Source organism: Pinus tabuliformis, chromosome 6 (genome assembly GCF_031772625.1).
Source record: "Pinus tabuliformis cultivar Carrire ecotype Pingquan chromosome 6, CPIR1, whole genome shotgun sequence".
Classification (NCBI taxonomy): Eukaryota; Viridiplantae; Streptophyta; class Pinopsida; order Pinales; family Pinaceae; genus Pinus; species Pinus tabuliformis.
Window position 1 is genome coordinate 1124101269 of NC_142292.1, and position 12356 is coordinate 1124113624.

A 12356-nucleotide genomic window follows, 5' to 3' on the forward strand; every position below is an offset into this window, starting at 1 on the left:
AGCCTAAGGCTAAGCTTATTAGTTACCCTCTCATCCTTGGGAGGCCACGGTTGGCCACAACTGATGTTTACATTAGCTGTAGAGCTGGAAATATGACCATCAAGAATGGGCATATGTCCAAACAGTTAGTCCTATACACTCCTACTCAACCATCTCTAGATCATGATTTACCTTTATGTTTGGAGGAGGAGGAAGAAGATGAGGCTTATTTAGCCCAACTTTATGCTTTGGAAGCAAACATAGGAGGAGGATAGCAAGATGAGGATGACTTAATTGAACACCTGCTCCAAAGTCCAACTCCTATTTCGTTACCTTTAGAAGAAGAAGTAAGAGAAACCCAAAACAATCATCCAATTGACTTATGCTTGTCCAAATCCAACCCACTCCATGTCAAAACCATATAATTTTTCCCAAAGAAAACTTTGAAAATTAATCCATCTCTTTCTGCTCTTAAAGAGGAAAATCTATGCAACATGTTGAGAGAAAACCTAGAAGCCTTCACTTGGAGTTACAAGGAAATGAAGGGAGTACACCCCTTAGTGTGTACTCACCACATATACATCAAAGAAGCTTTTTGTTATGAAACCAACTCACAAAAAGATAGAAAAGATAGATCAACGCCTTAGAATTCAACCTCTTTGAAGGGAAAACCTCTTTTACATTACATAAATGAACAATTCTTGGATGATTCAAATGACAAACCTCCTTTCTATATATAGGAGTCTAAGGAGTCACAATATAACCCAGCCGACCTAACAATAATAATATAAAGCCACAAAAATAACAATAGAGGGATTCTATGGGGCACAGTAATAACAATATGGGGACAATATGGGCACAACAATATTAATAAGGGATACAAGTACAATAGTAATGGTGTATTCAGTAGTATTATAGGGACCTAACATGCCCCTCTCCTTCAAAAAAGTGTTGTCCTCAATGCTTGAGTAGTTCTGGATGCTTCTGTATAAAATTCTCATCCTCCCATGTGGAATCTTCAGCAGATAAGTTCTTCTACCTGATGAGATACTCTGAAATTGATTGATTTCGTAGCTGTCGAGTTCTTGTTTCTGTGACTACTTCCAGTTCAAATATAATTTTTCCTTCCTCGTCAAGTTCTGGTAATATTTTTGAACTAGGAGCTTGTCGCCTATAACCTTCTTTAAACATGAAACATGGAAAACTGGGTGCACTCGAGAAGCTACAGGAAGCTCCAATTTGTATGCCATAGTACCGATCTTTTGCAACACCTTGTACGGACCATAATACTTTGGTGATAATTTATTATCCTTCTTAGCTTGCTTGAGGGAAATTTGTTTATATGGTTGTAGGCATAGGAATACCCAATCACCTACATCAAAACTTCTTTCGTTGCGATGTTGATCTGCCTGTTGTTTCATTCTATTTTGTGCCAACACGAGGTTATCCTTTAAGAGTTGAAGGACTTGTTGTTGATGTTTGATGTGATGTTCCACTGCTTGAACCTTAGAATTTTCTCTTAAATATGATGTGATGGATGGTGGCTGATATCCATAAAGTGCCATAAATGGGGTCATTTTTGTTTCTATATGGAAGGAAGTGTTATACCACCATTCAGCTAGAGGTAACCATTTGACCCATTGTGTCTGTTTATCATATACAAAGCAACGAAGATATCATTCCGAACATTTGTTTGCTATCTCAGTTTTCCCATCAGATTGAGGATGATAAGATGAGCTATGAGCTAAGTGAGTACTAAGACAATAAAATAATTATGTCCAAACATTTCTAGTGAAAATGGGATCTCTATCACTTACAATAATATTTGGGTTTCCGTGTAGCTTTTGAATTGTTTCCATAAATACAATAGAAACTTTATTGGCTTTAAATGGATGTGATAATGCACAAAAGTGTGCATACTTGGTAAGTCTATCAACTACCACCATGATGACACTCTTTCCCTCGGACCTGGGTAAACCTGTGATAAAATCCATTGAAACCTCCTCCCAACGTTGGCTTGGAATGGATAAAGGTTGTAATAGACCCGGGGTCTTAATTGTTTCAACTTTATTTTGTTGGAAAACCAAACATTCCACCATAAACTTTTGAATATCCAATTTAAGGCCATCCCAAAAAAATTCCTTCTTAACCTTGTGATAAGTTTTTAAAAATCCTAAGTGCCCTCCTAAGGGAGAAGTGTGCAATTCCATAAGAATCTTTTGTTTGAGTTGGGAATTCTTACAGAGGTATAAGCGATCTTTGTACCATAACAAATCATTCCTCCAGCTAAATGTATCAGATTTACTGGAATCTTGTTGTAACTTTTGAATAATTTCCCACACTTCTTCACCATTCTTCCATTCCTCCCTTGCTTCGTTTCTCCAATCTGGTTGGATAATAGAAATGGCGCACAACAATGCTTCCACATCCTCATCCTTTCTTGAGAGTGCATCTGCCACCACATTTTGCTTCCCTTTTTTGTAGATGATTTCAAAGTCATAACCCAACATCTTTGTGACCCACTTTTGTTGCTCTACAGAGGATAATCTTTGTTCTAAAAAGTATTTAAGGCTATCATGATCCGTTTTTACCTTGAAGTGTCTTCCCATTAGGTAGGGTTGCCATTTCTTAAGTGCATGTAGTATTGCCAACATTTCCTTCTCATAAATAGCTTTGTGTAAAAACTTTCCCTTGATTAGACGACTTTCAAAAGCAATGGGTCTTTCATCTTGCATTAAAACAACACCAATTCCATTTCCTGAAGCATCACATTCCACAATAAAGGTTTTTTTGAAGTCCGGTGTAGCTAAGACTGGTGCTTGGCACATTGCCTCTTTAAGATGTTCGAATGCCTTTGTTGCTTCTGGAGTCCATGAAAATGCATCTTTCTTCAATAATGTTGTTAGAGGTGCTGCTATTCTCCCATAATTCTTAACAAACTTGGAATAATACCCTGTCAACCCGAGAAATTCTCGCAGATTCTTTATGGATGTGGGGATTTTCCATTCCTTAATGGCTTTAATTTTGCTAGGGTCTACCTTAATTCCTTCATGAGATACAATATGACCCAGATATTCCACCTCTTGTACTCCAAAGAAACATTTTGATCTTTTTTCATATAATTGTTTTTCCACCAATAGTTGTAGCACCGTATCAACATGTTCAACATGATCCTTCCAAGACTTGCTATAGATTATTATATCATCAAAATTACTAACACAAATTTTCTAAGGAAGGGTTTGAAAATGGAATTCATCAAACCTTGAAATGTAGACGGTGCATTGGTAAGGCCAAAAGGCATGACCAAAAATTGATAATGACCCCCGTGAGTTCTAAATGTTGTTTTTGGAATATCTTTAGTCTTCATTCTGATTTGATGATATCCTGAATGAAGATCCAACTTGGTGAAGTAAATTGATCCATGCAACTCATCCAATAATTCATCAATGACAGGAATGGGAAACTTGTCTTTAATAGTGAGCTTTTTAAGCTCCCTATAATCCAGACACATGCGCCATGATCCATCCTTCTTATGCACCAATACTACTAGAGCAGAGAAATAACTTTGACTAGGTTGAATTATACCAACCTCTAACATTTCTGCAACCATACGTTCAATTTCACTCTTTTGGGCATAGGGATATCTGTACGGCCTGATGTTTGGAGGAACACTTCCTAGAATCAAATGAATAGCATGATCATGATCACGAATAAGTGGGAGACTTTTGGGAGTCTCAGATACCTTGGAATGATTGTCCAAGACTTTTTGGAGATCTGGAGAAATAGATGATTCTGATGTAGAAACATCTAGCGAACATAATTGTGCAATTACACCTCTTTTTTCCTTTTTTAGAAGCTTTGTCATACCGTTAGAGCTGATTATCTTTCCTAGTTTCCTTGCAATACCCCTTAATTCAACTTCCTTTCCTTCCATACAAAATTTCATGAAAATTTCTTGAAAATTAAAAGCTATTGTACCCAAGGATTGTAGCCATTGGACTCCTAGTACAACATCATCACCTCCCATTGGAATGGAAAGCATTGGGATAGTCAATACATATTCTCCCATGGATAACTTGATATTATGGCACTTTTCAGATCAATTTATCATTCCTCCATTTGCAACCATCACTTGACACTCTGGTGCTGGATATAGGAATCAATTCAATTCTTTTGCTGTCTTACAATGAATAAAATTGTGGGTACTTCCTGAATCAATCAACACTATTACCTTTTTCTTCTTGATTTGTCCTTCTATATTGATGGTTTGAGGAGTGGTAATTCTAGCCAATGCATTACAAGATATGGTCGGATTCATTTCTTCTTTATCTAAGCTTTGTTCCTGGAGTATATCCTCTTCTTTTGACCTTTCTTGCTCCTTTTCACAATCTATGTAGAATAATTTCTTCTCAACACACTTATGACGTTTAGTGTATTTGTTATCACAACTGTAACAAAGCTCTTTTGCTCTTTTTTCTTCAAATTGTTGTGGTGTCAACCTTATAGGTTGTGGAAGACTAGGGGCAACAACACTTCCATATTTATAGTTGTGAGTGGTATGCTTTTTGGTTGCCATAATTTTGCTTTCCATTTTTCTTGCTAACCTGAATGCCTTCTCTAATGAATCAGGTTCCCAATGGAAAACATCATGTTGGATATTATCCTTTAAAGTCCCTATGAACACATCAATCCTATGCTCCTCTGGAATATTTTTAACCCTTATGTTCAATTTTTGGAACTCCTCAATGTGCTCCATTACTGAACCCTTTTGTTTGAGACTTATCAATTGGCTAAAAAAAGTGTTTATTTTGTATCCTCATAATGTGTTGTCAATTCTTTTGTAAAAATTGCCCAAGTGATAATTTGTTTACAAGAGCAAAGTAATTGATACCATACAAACTGATTTGGTTCCAAATATAAATTTGCAATACGTACCTTTTGTGTGTTTTGCACATTATTAAGATCGAAAAATTGCTCCATCTGTAATATCCATGTTGCGGGATCCTTGCCATCAAACTTCTTCATATCAATTTTAGGAATATGGTGGGTCTTCGATCCAACATTAGAGTCTATGAAATCATGATTAACATTTCTTTTATTCTCATCATGAGTTTCCTTTACTACCCTTTCACCATTAGTAAGCATTTCTTGTAGAAACTTTGTCAAATCTGTCTTCAAATCTTCCATGTCTGTCTTCAAATCTTCCATGCTTGTCTTCAAATCTGTCTTCAAATCTATCTTCAAATAATCCATATTAGCTTCCATGTCATTCATCTTAGCTTCCATGTAATTCATTTTATCTTCTACACCTTTCTTTAAATAATCCATCTTAGCTTCTACATCTTTCTTTAAACCATCCATCTTAGATTCTATTACTTTTTGTGCAAGTGACACTTGTTGCACTTGGTCTCGTAATTTTGATATATCATGTTGCATTCTTCCTCTTTTTCATGGGTCATGCTAAAGCTTTCAGGTTGTTTACTAGGTGTTTGCATTTTCTTTCCTCGGGGCATCAATTACCGATAATAATGCTTTACTATGCCCTTTGAATTCCTTGAAACTAATTTTTCAAACCAAGCTTATGCAAAAATTTAAAAAAAAATACACACCTTTTTTTACTTTGTAAGAGTTTGATATTTTATCTGATGTATCTCTATAATTTCGGATCATCCAGTTCTAAAATTACAACCTGCAGTAGCCCTCTGTATCCTCTTTCCAATTCCACCAGTCTAATCCGAATTGGATTCTCCAGAGAAGAGTTATGTCAAATCTCCCATAGTGACCTGATTATAGACTAGTTCAGTAGAGCGAACTTGTACGACGTGCCACGAGTCACTGTTTCAACCTTTGGCTTTGAAAAACATATACAAGAAACTACAGTCCATCCTATTTCTGTACCTTTTTACGAAATTTCAATCCAATGCTCAGAGAGAAAGTTATGACGATTCTCCCCAAGTCACATGTTTGGAATGTAATTCAGTATTCTGCAAAAAGACCAACTTCCTAAGATTATATCTCCGCAAATATAGTGCGAAAAGCTCTGAAATTCAGACCCGAGGTTCAGTGTGATTTCATTTCAAATGGATTTTTTTTTAGCTTCTGAAACGTCGCAGAAAATTTTTTATAGTGAAAATGCCACAATGACCTATTTGGAGCAGCGAAACCCTAAAATCCAAAGCTCTGATACCAAATGTTATGAAACCAACTCACAAAAATATAGAAAAGATAGATCAACGCCTTAGAATTTAGCCTCTTCAAGGGGGAAACCTCCTTTACATTACATAAATGAACAATTCTTGAATGATTCAAATGAAAAATTCTCCTTTCTATATATAGGAGTCTAAGGAGTCACAATATAACCCAACCGACCTAACAATAATAATATAAAGCCAAAAAAATAACAATAGAGGGATTCTATGGGGCACAGTAATAAGAATATGGGGACAATAGGGTCACAACAATATTAATAAGGGATACAAATACAATAGTAATGGGGTAGTCACTAGTATGATAGGGACCTAACAGTTGCAAGCCAGTCAGGCAACCACAAAGGAGGATGAATACATCTCTTAAAGATATAGTCAAAGAGGAACTGCAAAAACTGCTAGATGTAGGATTCATTTACCCTATCTCTGATAGTGAGTGGATCTCTCCTTTAGTTTTACTTCCCAAGAAAAATGGTAAGTGGAGGATTTGTGTAGATTATAGGGAGCTGAGCAAAGCCACAAAGAAGGATCATTTCCCCTTCCCTTCATTGACCAAGTGCTAGATAGCCTGGCAGGGAATAAGTTCTTCTCTTTCCTAGATGGATTCAGTGGGTACAACCAAATCCAAATCTACCCAGAAGACCAGGATAATACCACATTCAGCTATCCTTGGGGTACATTTTCCTATAGGGTCCTTCATTTTGGCCTATGCAATGCTCCTGCCACTTTCCAGAGAGAAGTCTTGAGTATTTTTGCTAAATTAGTACATGATGCAGTGGAAATTTATATGGATGATTTTATACCTTATGGGTTTGATTTTCAAGAAGCCCTAACTAACCTAGGTAAAGTATTGCACAAATGCATTGAAATGAACCTGTCTCTCAGTCCAGAAAAATGTGAATTCTTAATGACTGAAGAGACCGTGCTAGGTCATTCAATATCTCAGCAAGGACTATAGGTGGACCCAAACAAAATTGCAATCATCTAAAGGGTCCCACCTCCTCAAAAGCAGAGTGATGTCAGGAGTTTCTTGGGGTTAGCTGGATACTACCAAAGGTTCACAAAGGACTTCAGCAAGTTGGCCTCTCCTTTATTTGGGTTGTTGACCAAAGATTCTGAGTTTATATGGTCAAAAAGTTGTCAAGAGGCCTTAGACATTTTAAAGGGTAAGTTAACCACTGCACCAATTCTTCAAGGCCCATACTAGGCCCTCCATTTTCATATTCATGTTGATGCCTCACACAAAGCCATAGGAGCATCCCTAGGTCAGGTAGAGGAGAAATTTCCCTATGCCATCTATTTTATCAGTAAGAATCTATCAAAAGTTGAGCTAAATTATATTGTGATCGAAAAGAAACTCTTGGTCGTTGTGCATTCATTAAAAAAATTAGGCATTACATTACAGGCTATCAAACATTTGTGCATACTGACCATGCTGCAATCAAATATTTAATGAAAAAACCAGATGTGAATGCTAGAATTATAAGATGGTTGCTTTTATTACAGCAGTTTGATCTAACTATTGTTGATAAGCCTGGTAAGGAAAATTTTGTTGCAGACTTTCTATCTAGGATGAATCTTCCTACAGGTGAAGAAGGAATGGTGGATGACCAGTTACCAGATGAGAATTTGTTTTGTATTCCAGTTATCTCCCCATAGAAAACTATTGGGGGCAATCTTTTCAAACTTGGCCCAGATCAAATCTTGAGAAGGTGTGTAAGGGAAGAGAAATTTTTTGACATCCTTCTAACCTATCATGATGGGCCTTGTGGAGGTCACTTTGTAGCAAAGAGGACAACATTCAAAGTGTTACAAGCGGGTTATTATTGGCCCACTCTTCATCAAGATGTGAAAAGGCACATTAGCCAGTGTAATCGGTGCCAAAGGATGCGAAAGCCTGCTCTAAGAGATGAAATTCCCCTACAACCTCAAGTGACTTTCGAGCCATTTGATAAGTGGGGCATGAACTTCATTGGGCCTATCAACCCTTGTTCAAAGAAAAAAAAATACATTATTGTGTGCACAGATTATTTGACTAAATGGGCTGAAACCAAGGCGATTAAGGCAGCAACAGAAGAGAAAGTGGCTTAGTTCTTAAGGGAGAATGTATTCTACAAATTTGGGTAGCCTAGAGAGCTAGTCACAGACCAAGGCAACCAGTTTACCTCCAACATGATTGAATAACTACTCAGCCATCACAAAATCAAGCATAGGACCTCCACTCCTTATCATCCACAAGCTAATGGGAAAGTGGAGGTGACCAACAGGGCACTGGAGAGCATCTTAACCAAGGTAGTGAGCAGCAGTAGTAAGGATTGGGCAGAGAGACTAGTTGAGGCCACCTAGGCCTATAATACAACATGGAAGACCACCACTGGATTTACACCCTATGAGCTGGTCTATGGGAAAAAGGCTTTGTTATCCATTGAGATTGCATATAACACATTGAGGATGGCAGCCCAACTAGATTTGGATCTCAGTCATGCACAGAAAGAAAGATTGTTCCATTTGAATGGCTTGGATGAATTCAGAACGCAGGCCCTCCTACATACAAAGATAGTTCATCTTTAGAGGAAGATCTTGCATGATAAACATATTAAGGAGAAGCAATTTCAAGAGGGCGATTAGGTATTTTTATATGATTCTAGGTATAAAGACTTCAAGGGTAGGCTAAGGACAATATGGCTCGGACCTTACATGGTGGAAATATGCCATGATAATGGTTCCATGCAAATCAGGACTACAAATGAAGAAGCCATTCCATTGTTTGTTAATGGACACCAATTGAAAATGTACAAGAGGCCTTTATCAAAGAAAGAGTTCATTGATAATATCAATAAGACAGTGATTATGGTGGAGCAAGTTCCAGCTCCTCCCTCATCAAGTCATTGAAAAAAGAAAAAATAAAAAAGAATAAGGATTTAGGTGAAAACCTCCATGAGGTGCCTGAGTCCCACATTTGGGTTGAAAACCTCATGAGGTAGCCCAATGATGGAAAAAAAGAAAGGAAAAAAGGAATAAGAAGATCCCTGGGTGAAAACCTCCCTTGAGGCACCCAGGGTAAACATCTAAGGTGAAAACCTCTCTAAGGCAGCCTAGGAGTTTTCAAAAAAAAAAAAAATAGAGAGATAAAAAGATGTAATTGTTATTTGCAGGTGGACGCGAAAGACAATCAAGGAGAAAAAAGAGGATCTAAATGGCACCCTTCCTCACACATATCCATCTCCTTAACCATGCATCACTCCATCATTTCTATCATTTTCCACTCCATTGCTTCTATTTAGGCAAAGATTGTGCTTTCTACAGGATCCCCTGTATTCCTATAGCATCCTATCCCATAGAACATCAATGATCTGCTACAGGTCTTCACTAGGATGATCCAAGAGCTCCAAACAACAAACCTCAAACAACAGATAGTAGAGGAGGAAGAAGAATGACCATGCAGCAAATAAACAACACAGCACCTCTGATCTTCGACAACTGCAGCATGTCATCAAAACCACAAGTATCCCACTCACTCACTCATATGAATCATCTGATCAAAAGTTGTAAAGGTTATGAGGTAGTTGGTTTATAAGTGAAAAGGTGGTTTATAAGTGAAAAGGTGGCTAGTTAACTTGGACACCTTCAACAAAGAAAACAGTCAAGTGGCAAAAAGGAAATTATTTTTAAAATCAAAAGAGAATATAAGAGTTTGAAAACAGTGATTTACTTTTGATGGTATTCAAATCCGATGTAAGGTGGGGCCCCAACCTAGATTAAAGTTTGAGTGATAGCACAAAATTTAGGTAAGTGTGGGTTCGAGAGGAAAATAAGGTGCTCTGTGGGAGAGTAATGAGCACAAGTTATAACTTGGGCTCAACCCCCACAATTGACCACGACATCAAGGTAGTTTGACTGAGATCTACAACCAGAGATTGTTGTGGGGGGTTCAAGCCTGATGAACATCACATACACTCCCTACCCCCACAGCTAGCCACCCCAATTGCTCCACTCCATCTCATCTCCTTGACGTCATCTTCCACCCTCATTCATTACCATCCACCTTGTCACACGGAAAGAGTCGTTAGTGCGGACACAACCGACCTCCCTAGAAGCCTAAGACTTTCTAGTGACAAACAAGACAAATAAGAGCAATCCTTCCGTAAATATGCCTTTACAATATGAGAAATCAAGTGTTTAGATCCTACATGTAACCCAACGCTGTTGTAGTAGTCCAGCTTCGTTGATCCGGATGAGCTCCTCCTTCCCTTCGAAACCTGCATTCACTAACAATCAAACGATTAAATAGCACCTGAATATCACATAAAATAAAACATATTTAACATATAGACCAAGGAGTATATGAAACAACTCATAAATAACAAATTGTTGAGAAGAATGGACTAATTTGTATTAAAAGGTAACAAAAGGAACCATTACAACCTGAGCCTTGGTGTTGTGCAAGTCCCTCCCAGGGTCCACAAGAGTTCTCCTTTACTCTGATCAACTCACCCACTTCCAAATGAAACAAGCAAAGATGGTAATCTCTCCTCACAAGCTTCTACAAAGAAGTCCTAATTCCAGCAACATCTACCCTTAGGAATGTTTAGCTTTCAACCTCCCCTCCTTCTGGCCCAATGCATGTATTTATAGTGCTCTAGAGGAAGTTAATCAGGTCCACCATCAATGGGATAAGCCCCTCTTTGAATGGGATAGCTCCCCTCTTGATGGGAAAAGTTCCTCTTTCATAGGGATACATGAACCATCTGGAGGCGCTCAATACACGTCAAACAAGCTTCTAGAATGCTCTAGAAATGACCACAAGTAAATTTCTTGGAGTGAAACTTGCGCCTTTTTACCTTTACAGGAGTACGCACCCATTGCTTTACATACAGAGCGTACAAGTACGCAGGTATTGTGAACTTGGAGTGCATACACGCAGGTAAGGCTAAGAGAAACTGCGTACCCAAAGATATATATATTTTTAATGACTTTCTCTCTTTTTTGGAGTTTTACATGGAGAGAAGAGGTATGAGGCTTGCCAAGGAGGATAGTATGACAGTTGATGGAGCCATACTAACTGCAAATAGTCATGGTGACAAATTTTAGTGTAACAGATTGCCCCCTAAAGTGCGAAGCCTGTAGTAGATTAGGGTTTCATATCATCTAGGAAGGGTGAAGTACTTTATCATTTCAAGGATTATCTTGTGGAGAGCCCAGTCGGAACCTGCAAGTATTCAACACAAAATACATATATATGATCATATCATCGCTGAGGTAGGCATTCCCATACTCAGATTGAAAACTTTAACTAATTGACTATCTACTGCTCTGATACAGGAATGATTCTGTAGTACATCATAATCATAGACTTTTGTAGACACAGTATGGACGCAGCCATCTGTTCATGATTAGTCTACTATACAATGAATACAAAACTCTTCGCAGCCTAGATGGTGGAAACTAGATCCAGGGTCTTCATTTCTACTTCCCGAAAAGGTACGATTCTATCCATGCGAATAAATGAGTTGATGTCGAACATGGTAGAAACCACTTGATTACCAGTCGATGATGTAAACTGTTAACAAGTGTGAGAGAGACCACCAGTGATGTCAATGGTTCTCAAAGTACCCAGTACAATCCATGAAATGTGAATGAATGAGTTGATGTTGAACACGTCACGGAACCCTTTGATCGAAAGTCAATGATGTAAACTGTTGTCAAAGGCGAGAAGCCTGCCATTGATGCATGCAGAATTCAAGGTACTGACGATTTCTAAGTCATCTTTCCAGATAATGTGCTGATGTCGATAGAAAGCGACCCATTGCAGGCAAGCCCACAACATGAAATAATTGTTCAAGTTGAAGAAATGTTGCTGTAATGACTAACTCAGGGATGGTCAAATGGATGACAAGTATTTTTCATATGAATGGTTTATTTGCAGAGACCTCTTGAACACATAATGACACGACATATGGCTTGGTGACAATTGACCCAAAGTTAATACCCGGAAACGGTTGAAGACTTTCAAAGTGGTTTGATCAACTTTAAGGCAAAGGATTTCCCAACCCAGGTGAATGAAAAGTGTCGTGTTCAAGAGCGGTGATAAGGTTCTTCTGTAACAAAGGATGACAAATAGGTTCATTCTCCTCTCTTTTCCCCCACCATTTCTGGCAAGTACCTCTTTAT